Here is a 22186-nt window from a genome sequence, read left to right as displayed (position 1 = left end):
TTTGCCTGTTATACATGTTTTTCCTTATTCTTTTATTGAAGTGCTCCAGTCTCCCTCTGCTTATCCTGCATTTTCTGTCTAAAGACCGCAAGCAGTTTCACTGGCCAGCTTTCTTTTGAAAGGTTGTCTGTCTGCTTCTTTTCCCCTAGTCCCACAACTTGTTTTTCAGGTAAGGTGTTGCACATAGATGAATCTCTCCAGTTATGTCTGAGCCATTACTGAGTCAATAAATGTCTTAATTCTTGTAGGAAAGTAAAATAGCTAGATGCATTAATTTGAACCTAGGACTTTTTTTGTAACAGAATCATGTGCTCTATGAATTTGTTTTTAACCTGGTACCCCCAGAAATATTCTCTCCTTTTTGTTTACCAAGTAGTTGTTCATTCAACAGAAAATTCTAAACTTCCATCAAAAAAGGTCTAGGAAACTTCATTGTCAGGCTTGTTGATAGATTCTGTGGGCAATGTCCAACATAATTTTATCCTTTAGCACCCTGGCCCATATACTAAGCTGTTGCACCATAAAGTTTTAGTAGTCCTTCCACTCCACACCTTTAGGAACATTAGTAAACCACAGGTCCTCTCTTCTCTTTCATCAATTTCCAATTTTTTTTTTTATCTTTTATTTCCTTTTGTACAACTTCTAATCCTGCCTGACTTATTTTGCACTCATTTTCTGACTTCTGCAGACTTAGAATATAATCTGATTGACTGGAGTGAGCATTCTCTAGAGTTATTTTTTTTTATTATTCTTAATGTAATCTGTCAATGTCTCACGCATTTATAACAATTCCGTATACATCTTATTGATTTGTTCCTAGAAATAAATGACATTTGAAGGAGTAACACATGCAGAATAATGTTTAGGAGGAAGAATGAAGTTTAAGGAAAGGCAGGAATTGCGCAATTAACGTAATGGGCTGAATGACAACTATTCTACAAGAAAACATATATGCAATGTATATAAATTAAAATGTTATTTATTTTTTTTTTTACTGGTAATGTACATGTACCTGTGTCTTCAGTGATAATTGAATAAAAATGTTTCAAAAAAGCAATATACAGTAAAAGGAGTATTTAAACAACCGAGGGTGGTTTCAATGTTAATAATGCAAGGCAATCTCAAAAACTAACTTTTATAATGAAAGTCAGAAAACTAACCAGGCTTGCTGCAGCATGACAAGAAGTATTCAGTGCCACAGTACCTTCGTATCTGACACCACAAAATAAAAGTCCACACACTTACCAAGATCAAGTGCAAAGATTTTTTTCTCAATGTTACTTTTGCAATAATTATGTTCTTGCCATGTAAAGTGGAGTTTCTGATGCTAAAATATGTAATTTTTACTTGCATTTCATCACTGGAACTATTTTTGTCAAGGTTAATAAATTTGTCTGCATTTTCTGTATGCTGAGCAGCTATCAGATGCTTCCTGATTCTCAGTCATACGATCCTGCACACTGATGATGTAACGGAGGGGCAAACAGCATATAATGGAAATAAGAAGTTATGTACTCACCATAATGTTCCATCTGAGTAGGTAAACTTCATTTGTCTACAACCTATGGGATTCGGATCCGACCTCGGATCCGAGCTGGCAACTTTACAAAGCTTAGATCCGAGCTCCTAGCTCCTCCCCTTACCCATAATCCCCTGCCAACCCTGACTGACCTCAGATCAAGTTTGTCCGCAACCACTATAGCAGGTAACTACCTTCTCGGAAAGGTACATCACTAAATGTCATAAAACACCTCTAAAGATCAGGGGGACGGAGGGGGGGGAACGGTTGCAGACAAATTAAGTTTACCTACTCAGATGGAACGTTATGGTGAGTACATAACTTCTTAATCTGAAGTAGTTAACTTCATTTGGTCTGCAACCTATGGGACAGAGTCCCCAGCTACCTAAACCTTGGGCGGCCTTCATGGAAGGATATTCTGGAGCACTGCAGAGCCAAAGGACGTTCTCTCTCTGGAAATAATGTCCAGCTTATAATGATTGATGAAGGTATGAGATGAGGCCCAAGTGGCTGCTGAACAGATATCATCCAAGGAAACTCTGGATTTAAAGGCGGCACATGTAGCCATAGACAGAGTTGAGTGGGCATGAACTCCCTGAGGTGCGGGCCTGCCGGAATTCTGATCAGACGTGATGATACACTGTGAAATCCATTTCGATAAGGTAACTTTCGAAACTGGTTTACCTAAATTAAACTTGGCAAAGGAGACGAACAACTGGTCGGATTGTCTATGACCAGATGTCCTATGAATGTAAAACCTAAGTTGTCTATGCACGTCCAAAGAATGCAATTTGTACTCCCCCTTGTTCTGGTAGTTAGGAAAGAAGACTGGCAAATTGATAGATTGGTTAATATTCGTCTCAGAAACTACCTTCGGAAGGAAGGAGGGATTGGTCCTGAGGTAAACCCTATCCTTGTGAAAAGCTAAGTATGGAGGTTTGACAAAAAGAGCTTGTAATTCAGATACTCTCCTAGCTGAAGTAATAGCCACTAAAAAGGCTGTTTTCCACGACAAATATTTGAGGTCTACTGACGCCGCAGGTTCGAAGGGAGGAGCCGTCAAGGCTTGTAATACCAAGGTCAAATCCCATGGGGGTATTGCTTCCTTTATTGGAGGTCTAAGTAGAAAGGTACCCTTTAGGAATGTCTTGCACAATTTTGTAGTAATCAAAGGACCCATTTCACTACCTACGTGATAATGAGAGATAGCTGCTAATTGCACCTTCACCGTAGAACAGCTAGCTCCCTCATTAAAAAGTCCTGAAAGAAAATTCAGCACCGCAGGCAAGGAGGCTGTAAAGGGATCCAAATTATGGCGTTCTGCCCAGATAGAGAAAAGCTTCCATTTACTACCATAGACCTTCCTAGTAGAGGGCTTGTGCGCTGCTTCTAGGATAGTTTTAACTGGAGATGAGATACCGGGAGTCCTAACTATGAGTGGAACTGGAGCAGCCAAGCCGCAAGCTTGAGGCTGACCAGGTCGGGGACTGGGAGCCCCAGGGGGTGGGAAATCAGATCCGGGAGGGGATCTAGAATCCAGGGCAGATTCACTCAGTGAGACCAGAGGTAAGGAAACCAAGCTTGGCGAGGCCAGAATGGGGAAATGAGGATCATCCTGCTCCCCAACCGACTGGCTTTCTGGAGGAGTTTCAGCATCAAGGGAAGAGGAGGATAGGCATAGAGAAGACCGGGTGGCCAAGCATGCACCAAAGTGTCCCTCGGGGCTTCCCCGGCAGGGGGAATGATAGCAAAGTAATCGTTGCATTTCGTGTTTGAGGGAGATGCGAAGAGATCGCAACAGGGCTGCCCCCAGACGGCAAAAATTCGACTCGCTACTCTGGGATTGAGGGACCACACGTAAGGTGAAAGGATGGTGCGACTCAGTCTGTCCCGCCAGGATGTTGGCCCGTCCCGGAATGTGCGTTGCAATGAGAAAGCAGTTGGTGGAGATCGCCCATTCCCACACTCTCATGGCTTCTCGACAGAGTTGGTAAGACCTGGTTCCCCCTTGTTTGTTGATATACCATACCACAAACATACTGTCTGACTGTATCGCAATTGTTCCTGTCGGCAGATGGCTCTGAAGTGCTTGCAACGACAACAACACTGCCCTCATCTTTAGAACATTTATGTACAATAAGGTCAATGAATCGTTCCACATGCCTTGGACCTTCCTGCCCGAACAATGCCCCCCCCACCCAAAACGACAGGCGTCCGTGGTCACCGTGGTGAGAGGGGGGGCCGTGACAAAGAGGCATCCCATCTGGAGGTCCGGCGATTGAAGCCACCAAACGAGAGGCCTCTTGCAGGCCCTGCTGAGTGGAATGGGGTGATTCAAGGGGTACTGATGAAGGGACCATTGAACTTGTAGAGTCCATTGTAAAATCCTCATGTTCAGACGCGCCATGGGAAGAAGGTTGATTGCGGCTGCTATGGAGCCTAGGGCCCTCAGAACCAATCCCGCCGGGGGTTTCGAAGATTGAAAGATGGCCCGCACATGTGCCTTCAGTGTGTGCACCGGTTCGGGAGTCAGGAAAACTAGTTGCCTGTTGGTGTCCAGTCTGGCCCCGATGAAATCTATCACCTGAGTCGGGGTGAGAGAAGACTTGTCTGAGTTTATAGTGATCCCTAGTTGTGGAGCAAGTTTGAGGAAGTAGTCCCTGGCTAAGCATAGTAGATGCCTTGTCGGGGCGGTGAGGAGCCAGTCGTCCAGGTACGGGAAGACCTGCATTCCCTGGAGTCTCAGGTGGGCCGCTATCACTGCTAGTACCTTGGTGAACAACCTGGGGGCTGAGGTGAGACCAAAGGGAAGGACCCTGAATTGATAATGACTGGCTCTCAGCCGGAAGCGGAGAAACCTCCTGGACTGTTCGTCCATCAAAATGTGGTAGTACATGTCCTTGAGGTCTATCGAGCACATCCAGTCATTCTCCCGCAAGAGGGGGAGAATAGATTGAAGAGTGACCATCCGGAACTTTTCTTTGGTTACTGACAGATTCAGTAGGGAAAGATCGAGGATGGGCCTTAGGTCCCCCATCTTTTCTGGCACCAAAAAGAACCTGGAGTAGTAACCCGATCCGGACTGGCCTGGGGGGACGTGCTGGATAGCTCCTTTTTCTAAAAGCTGCCGAATTTCCGCAGCTGCTGCCTCCTGATTGGGTGGAACATCGGGGAGGTGTTCGGGGGTGTAGGGAATGTAGGAAAAGGGAATTTGATATGAAGCACCCAGTGGTCTGCTGTAATGGACTGCCAGGTGCCTCGAGAAATGCCCCCCCCCCCCCCCGACTGCCTCCAGAGTGGAGCAGTCGGGCAACCCCTCAGGGTTACTGCGTGGGCTGATCAGAGAAGGTTTCTCTGGACATAAAGTTCTTCGGGCCCCCTCTGCCTCTAGGGCGGCGTCCACCCTGTCCTCCTCTGTCGCGGAAGGACTGGGAGTACGGAGTGGACTGGGACTGTTGCGACTTTCAGAACCACATCTTCTTCTGTCCCTTTTGGTTCTTGGAGAAGGACCTCTGGGGAGCAGAGAAGCGGACTCCGACGGCAGACGTCTTCCCGTCCTTTTTGCTCTGGACCAAAGTCTCATGAACTGTCTTGCCAAATAGGGCAGAACCATCGAAGGGGGCATTCGCAAAGGACGCCTTGAAGGGTTCTACGAAATCACAATGTCGGAGCCAGGCCTGGCACCTCATAACTAGGCCTGCTCCGCTGGCTCTAGCGGCTCCCTCTGTAGTGTGGGATAAAAGCCGCATAGAGATGTTGGATATAGACCTAAGAGTGGCCATGCGAGTGGAGTACAACTGTTTGTCCTCCACCGACATGGACTCCGGGGGGGATGCAGCGTACTCTTTGATAAGGTCCCGCTGCAGCAGTATCACATGTGCCATGTAGTTCAAGGACCTTACAGCGAAGGTCGCTGAACTAAAGACCCACTTCCCAAGACGGTCCATCGAGCGAGACTCCTTGCTCGGGGGATGGACTGAGGGACTCTCTTGGGCTAAGTTCCTCTTGGTGGCTGCCGCCACCAACATGGCATCTATGGGGGGGTCCCTTGCTCCAATGGGACTTCTCGGTCGGGGGGCTTGGGATTCTGTCTGGGCATTTGGGGACTGGCTCCACAGTGTCCGGCTCCTTCCACACCCTAGTGTTAATAAGGTCCACTAAGGGGTCGGCCGGCGGGGACACCCAAGAGGTAGATGGGCCTGCTTCAAACGCCTCCAGGAACACGGATTCATCCGAGGAAGCCTTGGGGCCAGACCCCCCCCCCTCCCTTAACCTAAGCATTTCCATGATGTCTCCGAAGGAGACATCCTCGGGGGGTGACCTTGGGGAGCCTTCCCCCTCATCCAAATCCATGTCTTCTGTCAAGGACTCGGGGGAGTCCACGTGCCTCCTCTTGCACGTCCGCTTGTGAGGAACATCCTCGGAGGGGGCTGTCTGAGGACGTCTCGCCAGCCAAGTCTTGTTCCAGGGGAACGATCTGAGACGTCAAAGCAGGCTGTCCCTGTGGCCGGGCGACGGAAGCCTGACCCAACCGAGAGGGAGTGCGGGATGGAACCGGAGCAGGGAGTGGGGGTCTGGATGCACTCAACAGAGCCCTCTCCACCACACTGAAAGCAGAGGGAGAGCCACTCTCTCTGGGATCCGAGAGCAGACCCTCGCTCGGATCCGATGGATGGATTGGAGCCGGCGCCGAGACCATCGGATCCAGAGGACCAGTGTGCTCCGACCTGGACGGAGCCGAAAGCACACTTAACCCCTCAGATCCGAAGCTCAGACCATGGCTCCGAGAGCTTGGATCCGACAAGGAAGGATCCAACAGACTCTAAGGAAGAGTTGGAGCCGAAGTACCAGACACTGTCAGCGCCAACCCACCCCCGGCTCCAACGCTGCCCAGCTCCGAGCGCTCCGAACCCAGAAAGTGGGTCAGAAAAGGAGCTATCTGGGCAAAAAAGGGTGTTGAACTCCCCCCCCCCCCCAGAGGGGGGGGCAGGAGCACTCCCAACTGCAGTTAGGCCTGGATGAACCTTCGCATCATCCGGTCCAAGTCTGCGTCCGAAAGGCTACGAGTTGATCTCGACAAGGCCACCGAGGCCGGCCGGGAGTGCCGCCTCGATGACCTCGATGCAGGGTCTCCTCTTCCTTGGGTCCTGGTGAGAAGGATGGAGACTGGAACTGAGAAGGAGACCACCTAGAAGCCCTGGAGGGAGAAGCCCGCTTAGCCAGGGGGGACCGAAGCAGAGGCCTCGGCCCGCCACTTGTGTGGCTTCTCCCTCCTTTTTTCTTTCCAGGCCTCCCTGTCCTCCGGCACCGTAGTGGGAGATTGAGTCCTGGCCGGGGGAAGAGAGGCAGAAGTGGCCACCACCGAAGCCTGGGAGGAAGCCACGGAAGCACCGGAGGCCGAAGCCGAATCTGGGGGCAAGAGTCCCGCTAGGATCAGCTTCGTCCTCCGGTCCTTCAGTGCCCTGGGGTTGAATGCCACGCAGATAGAACACCCAGAGGAGAGGTGTTCAACCCCAAGGCACCGGACACACAGAGTCTGGCCATCCGCTGGGGAGAGCTTATGGCCACACTCAGTGCACTTAGAAAATATTGGCTTTGGGGCCTCAGACATGTTAACTAAAGGGTAAAACTCACTCAGTAGGCCCCAAACACACCAGGACACACACACACACAAGACTACGAACCAGCGAGGGGAGGGAAGAAAAATTTGACAGAAATTTAACTAAAACAAGAGTTATTATAAAAAGGGAACCTAACCACACTAAATACTCTCACAAATTAAAGGGAGATAATAGTGAAAAACGGACTTATCTGACCAAAAACCAGGAGCTCGCAATCTAGCTGCTGTCCAGAAGCGCGGCAAACTAGATCTGGGGTCAGTCAGGGTTGGCAGGGGATTATGGGTAAGGGGAGGAGCTAGGAGCTCGGATCTAAGCTTTGTAAAGTTGCTGGCTCAGATCCAAATCCCATAGGTTGCAGACCAAATTAAGTTAACTACTTCAGATGGTATGTTTTATACATTCTGTAGCAGAATTCAATACATAAAGTGACACAGACTGAAGCACAATCAGTCTCTCAGGCAAATAAGTCCGTAACAAACAATTATATTCAAATAAAAAGTAATGAAATAGAATTGGAAGAGGACAAGATTCCTGGAAAATGACTGGGGTTGGTATAATGGTTAAGGTGTTTGACTCGCAGACAAAAGGTGCAGTGATTCTCACCTTTGGGAGGGGAAACTGGCTAGGCTTAGAATGGCCCATTAAGGGATCTAGTCTAGTAATTAGCTATCAACCTATGAAACTATGAATCTATTTAAAGTGTATAATGCTTGGCATACAGCTTAACAACACTGACATATCACTGTGATAAATTGTTTTCTAGCATGGATAGTCAGTCTTAGAGAGGAAAACTAAAAGTATGTGAAGCACCACAATGACAACCTACAGTAAAGTGTCTGTGTACATTATACATCAATTAAATAAATGCTAGAATTAAAAATGTTCATTGAACTGAATGAGTTTCTCAGAAAGGCAAAAGGACCATATGTACTTGAGATTAGGTACTGTACAGAGAACATGCTGGTAAGCCAGTATGCCTGCAGTACCAAGTTCCATATACACGTGGAGCTGTACTTCAGGAGTTTAGAGCTGTGAAGGAAAGCTTGTGTTTATAACATGGTTTGGTATAGTGTGAGAAAGTCCCAAACTCCTGAGAGCATGTCTTCCACTGTTCTGATTCAAAAAATAGATTTAATTCCCTGAAGGACTAGTGGCTCTACAAGACTATACTTCATCTTGGACAGGTGGTATATAGTTATGATACACATGCCGCCCTACAGGCAGAGCTCCTGCCCTAGACAGCATTATGGCTATGCAGCTCCACCTGTATGTCAGACATGACTCCCTGAAGCAATACCACATATGACTTACTGGTGGAGCTGCTGTGCTGGAGACCATCGACTGAACTTAGCTGCCCCATTGAATCCTTGGTTTAAGTTTTGGCTATGTTCAGAATAGACAGTCAATGGCACAGAAGTTTATAGAATCATACTACCAGTTTCTGGCAGAGAGAGACTCCCTTCAATTCAATGCCTCAGAAAGTGCGAACAGATGACACAGAATCAAAGTAACTGGACAAACTCAGAATGTACTACATAAAGCCATATGTTTTATTTTTTAAATTAATAAGTACAATTCCCCTCAAAAGAAACCAGTTGGCATAATGGTTACGGTCTTCACCTCCCATGAACAAGGTTCGATTAACTCATTTATCCAGTGATAAGTGGGTTGAGGACCTGGCCGACTGTGACCTATCGCAGGGACCCATGCTAATGGAAGAAGGGGGTGTATATGCCCCTACCGGCCAGTATTTACCCACCATAAAGCCCAGCAGCCCTAGGTCAATATGCTGCTGTCCGGACAGTGTCCAGTTGACCAGCTTGGGGTTCCCTGGGATAGCGCCGTTGAGCAAAAGCTGGATGTAAAACCAATCAACCTGCCAAACATGAACAAAGAATGGCTACACTCAATGTAGGTTCATTGACAGGACACAGCTTGGAAGTGGATGACATGATAGTAAGGAGGAGGCTGGACATTCTGCGTGTCCAAGAGGCAAGATGCAAGGGTAGTGCAGCAAAGCCATTTGTCTTGGGGTCCAGAGTCTACTACTCAGGAGGAGGACAGGCTAGTAAATGGTGTGGGAATTGTGGTGAGGGAGAAGATTCAAAAGATATTGAGAGATATCATCAGAATTAGTGAAAGACTTATGGCAATCAGATTCCAGTGTAACGACAGGCTGAGATTATGAACACTGCTCTATGTCCCACAGCAGGGTTGTGATAGTGAGGAAAAGTGCATTCAGACAGGAGTTGCAGGACCTACTGGATAAAGCAGGACAACATGAATTGGTTTTGATAATGAGTGACTTGAATGCACAAATCAGGACATACACAAGCAGGATATTAGGGCTGCCTGGGCCCACATGGGTAGGGCAACAACAAAAAAGGTGGAGAGTCTATTCTAGAATTCTGCCTGGCAAATGGCTTCATAGTAGCCAATGCATGGTTTAGAAAGACAGACAGTCACAAGATCACATACAAGAGTGGCCAACATGCAAGTCAGGTAGACTTCCTCCTAGTAAGGAAAGGGCACTGGGATAAAAATCAGTGATTGCAAAGCCATCCCCAGTGAAACAGTTACCCACAGCATAAACCACTAAGTTGCCACAAGGACATATAAGCAGTGGTCAGAGAAGGTTCTAAGGTCAACAGAAACCAGGCTGAAAACTGGAAGTTGATTGGAGAGAAAGCACAACAGTTCAAGGAATTATTCAGGGCTCCAGTACCTAAAGAAGAAGAAATAAGTGGAGCTGAAGAAAAATGTCAGTGCCTCAAAAAGTACAGTTTTGTACCTACCATAAATGTAGATGTTCGAGGATCCACATTGCTGCAGTCATAACCTGTGGGTAGTCCGCTGTCCTCGGTCGGCCCGAATACCAAAGAGTTAGGCTGGCGTCGGTCATGGCGCCCGGAGCTGACGTCAGTACGTAGTAGTACTTAAGCGCATGAACGACGCCATATCCTCAGTCTTTCTTGCCCCAGATGTCAGAAGGCCTTAAAAAGGAAAGGCCAGAGTCAAAATAGTAAATACCCAACAACCACAAGTGAGAAAATAACAATTATCCCAAAGGAAAAAACAGCAACCCCAAACAATAGAGGGAAGGAGGGAGCGAAAATAGGACTGCAGCAATGTGGATCCTCGAACATCTACATTTATGGTAGGTACAAAACTGTACTATGTTCTTCGTCTCAAATTGCTGCAGTCATAACCTGTGGGTAGAATCCCAAAGCAAAGGAAAAGGGAGGCTGGCAAACTAAAAAGCATTAGGAGCTGCTAACATGCCCTGTAACACTGCAGTGGCAAACCCAGCCCTAGACTTGGAATAAAGAGGGAGATGGTAATGCTTAGTAAAAGTGTGTACTGAACTCCAAGTAGCTGCTTCCAAAATATCCTTAGTAGCTACCCCTCTCAAAAAGGCAGTAGATGTGGCAGTAGCCCTAGTGGAATGAGGTCTGATCCCAGCAGGAACATTCTTCTCAGCAATACAATGACCAATCCACTTAGAAATAGTTTGCTTTGAAACAGCTTTCCCTTGAGAAGCCAGAGCAAAAGAAATAAATAACTGTTGAGTCTGCCTGAACTCTTTAGTTCTGCTCAAATAATAACGTAGCTGCCTGTGAATGTCCAAAGAATGCAAGACTTTTTCCCCCTTATTTTGGGGATCAGCATAAAAAGTAGGCAAATGAATGGACTGGTTCAAGGCCACATTAGAAATCACTTTAGGCATAAAAGTAGGGTTAGTACGCAAAGACACCCTATCCTTATGGAATACCAGAAAAGGTTCAACTGCCATGAGTGCCTGCAATTCAGAGACCCTCCTAGCAGAGGTAATGGCCAACAAAAAAGCAGTTTTCCAAGACAAAAACTTCAGTTCAGAAGTAGCTGCAGGTTCGAAAGGAGGTAAAGTAAGCTTCTCCAACACAAAATTGAGATCCCAGGAAGGAGTAGGAGCTCTACGTGGGGGTCTTATATTTTTTGCCCCTCTAAGAAATTGCTTAAACAAAGGATGAGAAAATAAAGGAGGATCACAATCATAGTGAGCAGAAATAGCTGCAGCATGAACCTTCACAGAGGAAAATGACAAACCCTTGTCTAGTAATTCAGTAAGGTATTGTAGCGTAAAACTCAAATTAGGTACTGAGACATCAAAGCCCTTTGCTGTGCTCCAAAGAAAAAATCTCCTCCATTTATCAGCATAAACTTTTCTAGTACTGGGCCGCCTGGCTTCCAAAATGACATCTAAAACCTGTTGAGGAAGCTGAGACCCCACCGGCTCTAAAACAGAATACGCCAGGCTGTTAGATGCAGGGACTGCACCCTGACATTGAGCAAATGATTGCTTGACTGGGACAACAAGTGAGGAATTTGTGGCAAAGGCCAAGGAGGCTCCTGAATTAAACTCCTCAGCAGAGGATACCAGTGCTGACGTGGCCAATCTGGTGCTATTAGAATCATGCAAGGCTTGTCCCGCCTGACTTTCAAGAGTACCTTGGGAAGGAGAGGCAGAGGAGGAAAAGCATAGACGTGAAGGTTGTTCCAACTGAAAGATAGAGCATCCACTTTCCAAGCTTTTGGGTGAAACATCTTTGTGCAAAATTTTGGTAGTTGGAAATTTAGTGGAGAAGCGAACAGATCTATGTCTGGAGTTCCCCAAGCCACTGTCAACTGTTGGAATACCTGAGGATCCAATTTCCACTCGTGGGGGTCCACAATTTGTCTGCTCAATACATCTGCTAGGGAGATCTGTGCTCCTGGCAGAAACCGTGCTTGAAGAGTGATGTGCAAACTCAGAGCAGTCTCCCACAATATCATTGCTTGTCTGCAAAGAGGGTAAGAATGGGTACCCCCCTGCTTGTTGATGTACCACATGACTGTTCTGTTGTCTGTTCGAATCAACACCTGTCCTGGTTGAAGTAGGTCCTTGAAGGCCATCAGGGCAAATTGGACTGCTAACATCTCCTTCATGTTGATATGCAAATGTTGTAGTCTGGGAGGCCACGTGTCTTGAATCCATTTCCCATTGAAGTGTGCTCCCCAAGCCAAGTCCGAGGCATCCATCGTTATGATCCGACTCGCCTCTGGTCGGGTCACAGAGAGTCCCTTGTTTAGGTGACATTCCTGCGCCCACCACAAGAATTCCTTCTGGATGCAAGGTATTATCCGAATGACAGTGTCCAAATCGTGGCAGTGTTGAGTCCATACAGTTTTGAGATACCATTGTAGCTTCCTCATATGCAGTTTGGCATTGGGAAGTACTAGAATGCAAGATGCCATGAACCCCCCAAGGCTTGAAGGACTGTCCTTGCAGTTAGCCTGGACAGTACTGATAACTGCTGGAAGTATAGGTGAAGAGTTCTTTGTTTGTCCGGGGTCAGAAAAGCCATCTGAGAAGCTGTATTCAGTCTCACACCCAGAAAGCACATGTCCTGAGAGGGTACTAGACTGGACTTTATTTCGTTCACAGAATATCCTAGGCACCTTAAAACTGCCATTACATACTGCAGATGTTGAAGTAACTTGTCTTTGTCTTGAGCAAGAATCAGGCAATCGTCCAGATAAGGATAAATTTGTATTCCCCTCTGTCTGAAGAAAGCTATTACAGGAGCCAGAACTTTTGTGAACACCCTGGGAGCAGTAGGTAAACCAAAGGGCAATGCAGAGAACTGATAATGAGAAGTACCAGCCAGAAATCGCAGGAATCTCCTGCAGCTGGGCCTGATAGGAATGTGAAGATAGGCCTCTTTGAGATCCAGGGTTACCATCCAGTGATCTTTGCCTAGCATAGGCAGAAGTTGTTGTAATGTTAACATCTTGAACTTTGGAATGTCTAGGTATGTATTGAGAATGGACAAATCCAGAATTGGCCTCCAAGTGTTTCCTTTCTTTGGCACTAGGAATAGACGGGAATAAAACCCTAGGCCTACTTCTGACGGAGGTACCACCTGGATAGCTCCCATCTGTAAAAGCAAAGAAATTTGCTCCTGCGCCTCCAGCCTTTGCTGAGGAGGCACATCCGGCATGCCTTTGAAAGGAGGAAAAGTGTGAAAGTAAAACTTGTAACCTTGATTTATTATTTCCAACACCCATTTGTCCTGGGTGACCAAATGCCAGTTTTGTTTGAAAAGTGCCAACTTTCCTCCTAGAGGAGCTGCCAGAAAAGAAGGATCTGGCAGCTGAAGATACAGGTCCATTGGGTCTGTTTACGAAAAGGCTGACCCCTGCCCTCACCAGAAGACTGTGCAGGAGAACTCCAAGTCCTAGGTCTGAAAGAACCCTGAGCGTGAGCCCTGCCTCTACCACGTCTAGGCCTGCCCTTAGACTGAAAATCCGAAGAAGGGTAGGACCATCCTCTAGCAGGCCAATTCCTGCTAAACTTAGGGGGCTGCACCTGCAAAAACTCCTTGACCGTCTGCATAGACTTAGCTTTATCTTCCATCTTTTTCAAAACTGACTCCACAGGAGAACCAAAAAGAACTTCAGATTGAAGAGGAGCATCCAAAATCCGAGCTTTAACATGCTCTGACAAATTTTGATCCTTAAGCCAGGCATGTCTGCGAATAACTGAAACAGTAGCAGCCACCCTGGATGAAGCCTGAAGAGCATCGAAACCACACTGCAAAGAATGTTTTCCAACTTGATCTGAAGCATGAACCAACTCCTGCAATTCCTTACACTCTATGCCCTCAGATAAAGCATCCACCTTAGATTTCAATTGGCCTAACAAAAAGTTCTGATACTTCAGCATATGAAACTGGCAATTTAAAGCCCTCATAGCTAACGTAGAAGAGATGTACACTTTTTTCCCCCACCTATCCAACGCTCTAGAATCTTTATCCAAAGGAACTGGATTCTTAACCACAGAAGCCCTGACACTCTTCGGGCCTTGAATGATAGTTTCCGGGTCAGCTCTAGGACTCTTATACAAATATTTATGTGCTTCTGGAACTCTGTAATATCTGTCTGGCTTGGCAGGGGCAGGAGGTAAAGAATCAGGATTAAGCGAAGCTTCAGTAAAAACATCCTGAACAACATCTAAGACAGGGGGAATAGCCAAAGGCCTATGTTGTGGTAAAAACAAAAATTCCCTAAGCCTTTTTCGAGAATCTGAAAAATCCTGACCTTCCCACTTGAAATGTTCCCTCATGGAATGTAAAGTTTCAGAAAAGGAAAAATCCTCTGGAGGAGAAGCAGAAGGACAAGAATCCTCTGCATCCGAATCTGAACAGGGAGGGTAATCCTGAATATCCTCAGCTGAGGACTCAGAGTAGTCTGAAGAATGCTCCATTCCCTCTAAATCTGTATCCACCCTAGGCCTCTTCTCTGGGGGGGGCAAAGATCCCCTGATCAAAGTAATCAAATCCTCTGCCATTTTCAACATATGTTTTTTAGGAACAGAAGCTGAAGAACTAGGGCTATGGCCAGTACCAGTAAAACCAGGTTTAGCCTTAGCATGGCCTTTAGCCACTGAGGTAGTAGGCCTAATAACCTTTTGTAAGGATGGAACTACAGATACCTGAGAAGCACCCTCGGCCTGGCCTAACTCCTGAGAGGCCAACTCCTGCAAAAGTAAAGGTTCCCCCTGGGATTCAGCCGAGACCTCGGCCGGATCCACAGATTCAACCGGAGGTTCCATAGAACCGGCGTCCGCAACGGACGACTCATCCGGTTTAGACCTTAAAGATTTATCTTTACGTTTTTTTAGCAGTAGCGGCGCCGGAGGATCCGACGGCATGTTGTAGTTACACCGCTTACGAAAACAAGCCTGGCACAGTCTAACCTTCGCTTAATGGTGCGCTTATTAAATCTAGCGCCAGCGACACCCGACTACGTCGTGTTCAGGCCCCAAGCAAGGAATACAGAGAGAATGATAGTCCCTATGCGGTATCTGTTTCCCACAAGAAATACAATTATTAACCTTTTCTGACATCCGGATTAACTGAGGCAAGAAAAGACAAAAATTTTCCCTAACGGGGTACTTAGCCCAACTTGGTCTTCGGTCTGAAACTCGATAATTGAAAATTTCAGGACGCCGAACGGCACTTGCAAACGCTGCTTCTGCTTCGGACCACGCGGCAAGAAAGACTGAGGATATGGCGTCGGTCATGCGCTTAAGTACTACTACGTACTGACGTCAGCTCCGGGCGCCATGACCGACGCCAGCCTAACTCTTTGGTATTCAGCGGACTACCCACAGGTTATGACTGCAGCAATGTGAGACGAAGAACATCAACATGCGTGAGGACTACAGAACAGATATGCAGCCAAGCCAGGTATGGAAATAAGGTACATAAAGAAAGTTGGTGGTGGAATACAGAAGCCAGGAAGTCATCAAAAGAAAGAAAGTAGCAGTGCAAAAAAATGTAGGAGTTAGAAAAACAGACCAGGCTAGGAAGGAATATTAGTTGGCTAACAAAAAGGTTAAGAAAGGAGATGCAATAACAAAGAACAAGGTATCAGAGGCACTCAGCTTCTGGAAAGTGACTCGGTAGATGGCATAAAGACACTATCAGGTTGCAAGGCAAACACAGAAAGATTAAGGAGACAGACACCCTTCACAAGGGATGCTGGCAGCAACCTGCTTACCAGTCTATAGGTCATCAAAGGCTGATGGAAGGCATACTTCCAGCAGCTGCTGAATGAAGAAAACTCCACAGAAGGTGTACTGTCCCAGACATAGCCTATGATGAGTAAAGAGGAGGCACCCACCATAGAAGAAGTAAGAACAGCACAAAGGAAAATGAAGTCAGAGAAAGCAGCAAGCTCTGATGAGGTCACAGTAGAAGTTCCTAGGTGAGATGGGAAGAAATGGCTCCCAACAGTACTTATTGCAGTGTGGAGAGAAAGAAGTATACCAGATGACTGGAGAATAAGTATACTATAATGCCAGAACAAAGGGAGCATACATAACTTTGGGGAGTACAGAGGTATCAAACTTCTGTCACGTTGCATGAAAGTTCTGGAGAAGTTGACTGATAAACGAATATGCAGAGCAGTAGAAAGTAAGATGGGAGATGTGCATTTCAGATTCGAATCAGGATGCAGCACAACTGACCAGATGTTTGCAGTGAGACATACTTATGAAGAAAAAAAAGTTAGAACAGGTCAGTTAAGGTTAATCATCTGTGAACTGAGAGTGTGGAGCTAGGAACTAAACCTTCTATTTAAGGGGTAAAATAAAACATTTCAGAGCTTTACTGGAAAGGCTCATCCAGGCTCTGCGACAGTTTGCTGCGAGGGAAAGGTTAGTTTGTTTTTTATTTCTTGTATTTTGTATTACTTTATTGCCTTTTTCTATTTTGTATACTGTGATTTGTTTTCTTTACATTGTGTTTTACTTGTATTCTGTTTTTAACTGCATATTAAAACTTGAAAAGAGACCACAGCTCTGTCTCTTCTGAATCCGACATAAAATTTCCCACCCTCTCACCCTGTTACTGTTGTGTTTTTAAACAGTCTTTCTGGTTGTCTGTCCCTTATGTTAATTTGACCATATATCTTGCTTCCTCTCTGCTTTTACTGACTGGTGAGTAAGCACAAAATTATCATTTTGTGAAATCACTCCCCTTCAACTATTTAAATTTACTGACCATCCTACTGTATCCCGTAGTACCAGAATACAAATGTGCCCACCCCCTTTCAATCTATCTTGCTCTTTTGAAAATAGTGGCTCTCCACTAAAACTTAACTTTTTAGCCAAGTTGCCCACTTTCAATATCTAACTGCTTAGTGCACACTGCAGTGTTTAGGATAAACCATTTTTTTCATCTTACCTTTAAGCCTCTATTGCAAGCCTACCAGTTATTGGAGAGCCCACATTCTGCCTCTCAGTAGTCATCTTGGGATTAGTGCTTCTGTTTTCTCCTGGTGAGAGAAGGAGTGCAGAGACTTTCATGGAGACTGCTGATCACCAGAAAGCCTAATAAAGTACAGTTGTGTACACTTACCATAAATGTAGATGTTCGAGTGTATTCACTGTTGCAGTAATTACATTTGGGTAATCCTGCTGGCAGGTTGCCCTCAGCCAGCCTGAATTTCAAAGTCTTGGGTCCTGCGTCGGCCGCTGTTGCCCCTTCCCTGACGTCAGGTCGTCAGGGGTATAAAAGAAGCAGCTGACGCCATTTTCTTCAGTTTTTCTTGCCCCAGATGTCAGGTGCCCCTTAAAAGGGTAGCCAAATTTTACACATATAAATCAATAAATGCAGCAATATAAATTTTACCTTCATCTATAAGCAAATACACCACATAGGTTGTATAAATCAGAGAAGGAAAGATAAGATCCATAGAATAAATGGGGATGGCGGGTAGGTAACCTGGACTGCAACAGTGAATACACTCGAACATCTACATTTATGGTTAAGTGTACACAAAGTACAGTTTTGTACCTACCATAAATGTAGATGTCTGATAGATGTGCAACTGCAGTCATAACATATGGGTTGTCCTGCCTCAGGCAGCCCTTGGTCGGCCGGATTCCAAAGTCTGGGTCCGACGTCGGCTGATGTCGCATTTCTCTCCGACGTCAGGGTGGCTGGAGTATATAAGCATCAGCCGACGCCATCTTCTTCAGTGTTTCTTGCCCCAGATGCCAGGTGCCCTCTAAGGAAGGCTGTAATCAAATTGGAAGACAAAAATAGGTTTCCAGACAACAAATAAGCAATAAACAGATACACCATAACAGATATCCCCAGCTAAGGATAACAGGGAGAGGAGGACCCAAGGCATAGAGGGATGGAGGAGGAAAAACCGACTGCAGTTGCATATCTATCGGACATCTACATTTATGGTAGGTACAAAACTGTACTATGTCCTTCAAGAATGCAACTGCAGTCATAACATATGGGTTGAATACCAAAGCTTAGCTGGGGGAGGTGGTATGCTCTAAGAAAGGGATGGTGTAGCTATCAGTCCCTGCAGGACTGCAAGCAAAGCCTGCTCTGGATCTGGAATATAAAGGGAGGTTGTAGTGCTTGGAAAATGTATGCACGGAGCTCCATGTAGCAGCTTCTAGAATGTCTTTTGTAGGCACCTCTTAAGAAGGCTGTAGAGGTGGCTGTAGCTCTGGTGGAGTGTGGTCTGACATTGGCTGGCACACTCTTTCCATGGAAGGAATAACAGAATCTGATGCAATGTCCAATCCATTTTGAAATTGTCTGTTTAGAAATTGCTTTTCTTTGTACTGCAGGGCGTAAGCTACAAAAAGCTGGTCAGACTTCCTACTGGTCTTGGTTCTGTCTAGGTAGTAGCAAGCTGTCTGTGTATGTCCAAGGTATGCAACAGTCTTTCCCCTTTGTTCTCAGGATTAGGAAAGAAAGTAGGCAGGTGAATTGCTTGATTTAAGGCAACCCTAGATACCACTTTTGGCAGAAAGGTAGGGTTGGTTCGTATGAGACCCTGTCTCTGTGAAAGGTTATGAACGGTGGTATTGCCATTAAGGCCTGTAATTCCAAAACCCTTCTTGCTGAGGTAATGGCCAACAGGAAAGCTGTCTTCCAGGAAAGAAATTGTAAATCCACAGAAGCTGCTGGCTCAAGGGAGGTAAAGTAAATTTTTCTAGAACAAAATTGAGGTCCCAAGCTGGTACTGGTGCCTTTCTTGGGGGCTTTAAATTCTTGATTCCTCTAAGAAATTGCCTTAACAAAGGATGTGAAAACACAGGTGGGTCAGTGTTGTATCTAGCTGATATAGCTGAAGCATGAATTTTTATGGAAGAGAATGAAAGTCCTTTATGCAGCATATCTGCCAAGTATTCCAGGATGAGAGGAATGCTCAAAAATGAGGCATCATGACCCTTGTTGGTATTCCAAATGCTGAATCTCTTCCATTTGGCTGAGTAAACTTTTCTGGTGGATGGTCTGGGCTTCTGTTAATATCCGCTGAACTTCCTTGGAGAGAGGTAAATCAAGGTTATTTATGGGATTTTCCAAGCTGTCAGCTGTAGCGTCTGGATGTTGGGATGAACTGTCCTGAAGTTGTGTTGAGTCAGAAGTTGGGGCCATTGTGGAAGGGCCCATGTTTTGTTGTGACATATGCTCCGTAGTAGTGGGTACCAGTGTTGTCTTGGCCAGTCTGGAGCTATTAGGATCCCCTTCGGCTTGTCTGCTTTGATCTTTAATAACACTGTGGTTATCAGTGGCAGAGGTGGAAATGCATAAATTATCAGGGTGCTCCAGTTGAATGAGAGGGCATCTGTTTTCCATGCTTGTGGATGACATGTCCTTGAGCAGAACTTTTGTAAGTGATGATTGAGGTGGGAGGCAAATAGGTCTACGTCCGGCCTGCCCCATGACGAGGTGAGTCGTAGGAAGATGTCTGGATGTAGCCTCCATTCGTGGGGGTCTAGGAAATTCCTGCTTAGACTGTCCGCCAGAACATTGTCTTTGCCTGGAACAAACTGAGATTGTAATTGTATGTTTAGGCCCAGTGATTTTTCCCAAAGATTCATTGTCAGTCTGCAAAGGGGGTAAGAATGAGTGCCCCCCTGCTTTTTTATGTACCACATCACTGTGGTGTTGTCTGTCCGTATTAATAGGTGGCCTTGTTGAAGTTGTTGCCCAAAGGCCTCGATGGCATGCATTACTGCTAACATTTCTTTTTGATTGATATGCAGATGTGTTTCCTTTGGAGACCATTGTCCTTGAATACATCTGCCTTCCATGTGCGCCCCCCATCCAAGGTCTGAGGCGTCTGTGGTCATGGTCTGTGTTATCTGAGGCTTTTTGAATGACATACCTATGTTTGACTGGCTTGCTGAGGCCCACCATAGAAATTCCTTTTGAAGACATGGAATAAGTGGGATATTTGCTTCCAGGTTGTTGCTGTGTTGAGACCATAAGCTTTTTAAGTACCATTGAAGCTTTCTCATGTGTAGTCCTGCTAGTGGAACCAGGAGGATGCAGGATGCCATGTAACCCAGGGCCTGTAGGAAACTCCTTGCAGTCATTTGGGTGAGCTTTGCTAAACTTTTGAAGTAATGGGTTAACTTCTTTTGCTTGTCTTCTGTCAGGTAAGCCATTTGAGAGGCTGTGTCTAGTTTGGCTCCTAAGAAGGTTATTTGCTTGGATGGCTGAAGTCTTGACTTTTGAAAGTTGACTGTGTATCCCAGAGCCTGTAGCAAGTGTATGACATAATTCAAGTTTTTTGTCAAAGTTAGTTTGTTGTCCGCTTGTATGAGGCAATCGTCCAGGTAGGTAGATTTGAATCCCCTGGAGCCTGCAATGAGCAATTACTGATGCCAGGCATTTCGTGAATACTCTGGGTGCAGTAGATAAGCCAAATGGCAATGCTGAGAATTGATAATGCTCTGGCCCTGCAAGAAATCTGAGGTATCTTCTGCAGCTGTGTCTGATAGGGACATGAAGGTATGCCTCCTTGAGGTCCAGAGTAATCAGCCAAGACCCCTTGCCCAGCATGGGAAGGAGTTGCTGTAGAGTCAGCATTTTGAACTTTGGTACTATGAAGAAAGTGTTTAAAGCGGACAAGTCCAGTATTGGTCTCCATTGACTTTCTTTTCTTGGAACAAGGAACAGTCTTGAATAAAACCCCTGGCCTTGTTCTTGTTGTGGAACTTTTTCTATTGCTTTGATCTGTGCAAGCAGAGAAATTTGCTTTATAGCCTCTGCCCTCTGATTTTGTGGAAGGTTTGGCATGCCTTGTTTTCTTGGCAAAGTGTGGAAGTGGAACCTGTAACCGTGGTCTATAATGTCCAAAATCCATTTATCTGTTGTTAGTTTGTGCCAATTTTTTGAAAACAGAGCTAACTTTCCGCCCAAAGGAGCCTCTGTTTGCTCCTTGGTTAGCGGAACTAGAGGAAAGTCATTGAGATTGTCCCTGCGGGGCAGAAGAAACCCCTGTGTCACTTCTTTGGTTTGTTGGTTGCCATTGTCGTCCCCTGTAGGATCCTCTGTAATGGCCTCTTCCTCGGCCATGCCTGTTTTTGCCCCTTTGTGATCTTTCAGGATTAGGAAAGGACCAGTTTTTAGAAGGCCAGTTCCTGCTGAATCTGGGCGGCTGAACCTGAAGGAAATCTTTTACTGTCTGAACTGACTTGGCTTTTTCCTCAATGGACTTTAACACATCTTTAGCATTAGCACCAAAAGCTTGTTCTTTTCCAAGGGTGCCAAGAAGTTTTGCCTTAACATGATCTGGTAAAGGTTGTTCTTTCAACCATGCATGTCTGCGAATGACCGCCCCTGTCATAGCTGCCCTACATGAAGCCTCCAATGCATCATATCCACACTGTAGAAAGTGATTGCTAACCTGTTGAGCATTATGCACAGTCTCCTGCAAAGACTTCCTATCTAAGGGTTCAGGGGAGGCCAATGTTTTCTGTAAATCATCTAACAGGAAATCCTGATATTGAAACATGTGAAAGAGACAATTGAGAGCTCTCATAGATAAAATAGTGGAGGTGTAAACCTTCTTCCCCATCTCTAAGGACCTTGCTTCCCTGTTAGAAGGCAAAGGATTTTTGGAGGTGGTAGCTGAAACCCTTTAGGCCCTGGGAAATTGTTTCTAAATCAACAGCATGGGCCTTAAAGAAATGAGAATGGGTTACTGGAACCCTATAGTATCTGTCAGGCTTGGCAGGGGCAGGAGGAAGAGTATCAGGGGTGACACTGGAGTCCGAATACAAATCATCCAAAACATCAAGCACAGGAGGTATAGCTAAGGGTCTGTGCTGGGGCTTTTTAAGGAAGGTTCAAGCTTTCTGGAATCAGAATATTCCTGGCCTTGCCACTTGAAATGCTCCCTCATGGAATGCAGAACTTCCCCAAAAGAAATATCCTCAGGAGGGGAGGCTAAGGGAATGGAGTCCTCTGCATCTGAATCCTCATAGGTCTGGAAGGGCTCTTCCTGGCTTTCGGAGCGAACAGAGTCCTCAGAATCTTCATCTGAAGGGAGAGGGTCAGAGGGTTCAACCCTGGGCCTTTTGTCAGGAGGAGGTTGGGATCCTCTCTCAGGATGGGCCTGGGAACCTCTGATCAGGGAAATTAAATCTGCTGCCATTGACATGATTTGTGTTTCAGGAGTAGGCTGAGGTAAGGTT

The 22186-nt window shown here is 46.0% G+C and overlaps 1 protein-coding gene across 1 annotated transcript in view; it reads right to left on the bottom strand.

Annotated features, from left to right (window-relative positions):
• Window positions 1-22186, bottom strand: part of MTIF2 (mitochondrial translational initiation factor 2) — a gene marked incomplete in the record, with an annotated part of 1010271 nt that overhangs the window by 131711 nt on the left and 856374 nt on the right.

This window comes from Protopterus annectens, chromosome 1.part2 (genome assembly GCF_019279795.1).
Source record: "Protopterus annectens isolate FY-2018-M chromosome 1.part2, PAN1.0, whole genome shotgun sequence".
Lineage (NCBI taxonomy): Eukaryota > Metazoa > Chordata > Ceratodontiformes > Protopteridae > Protopterus > Protopterus annectens.
This window is presented reverse-complemented; position numbering and strand designations above follow the sequence as displayed.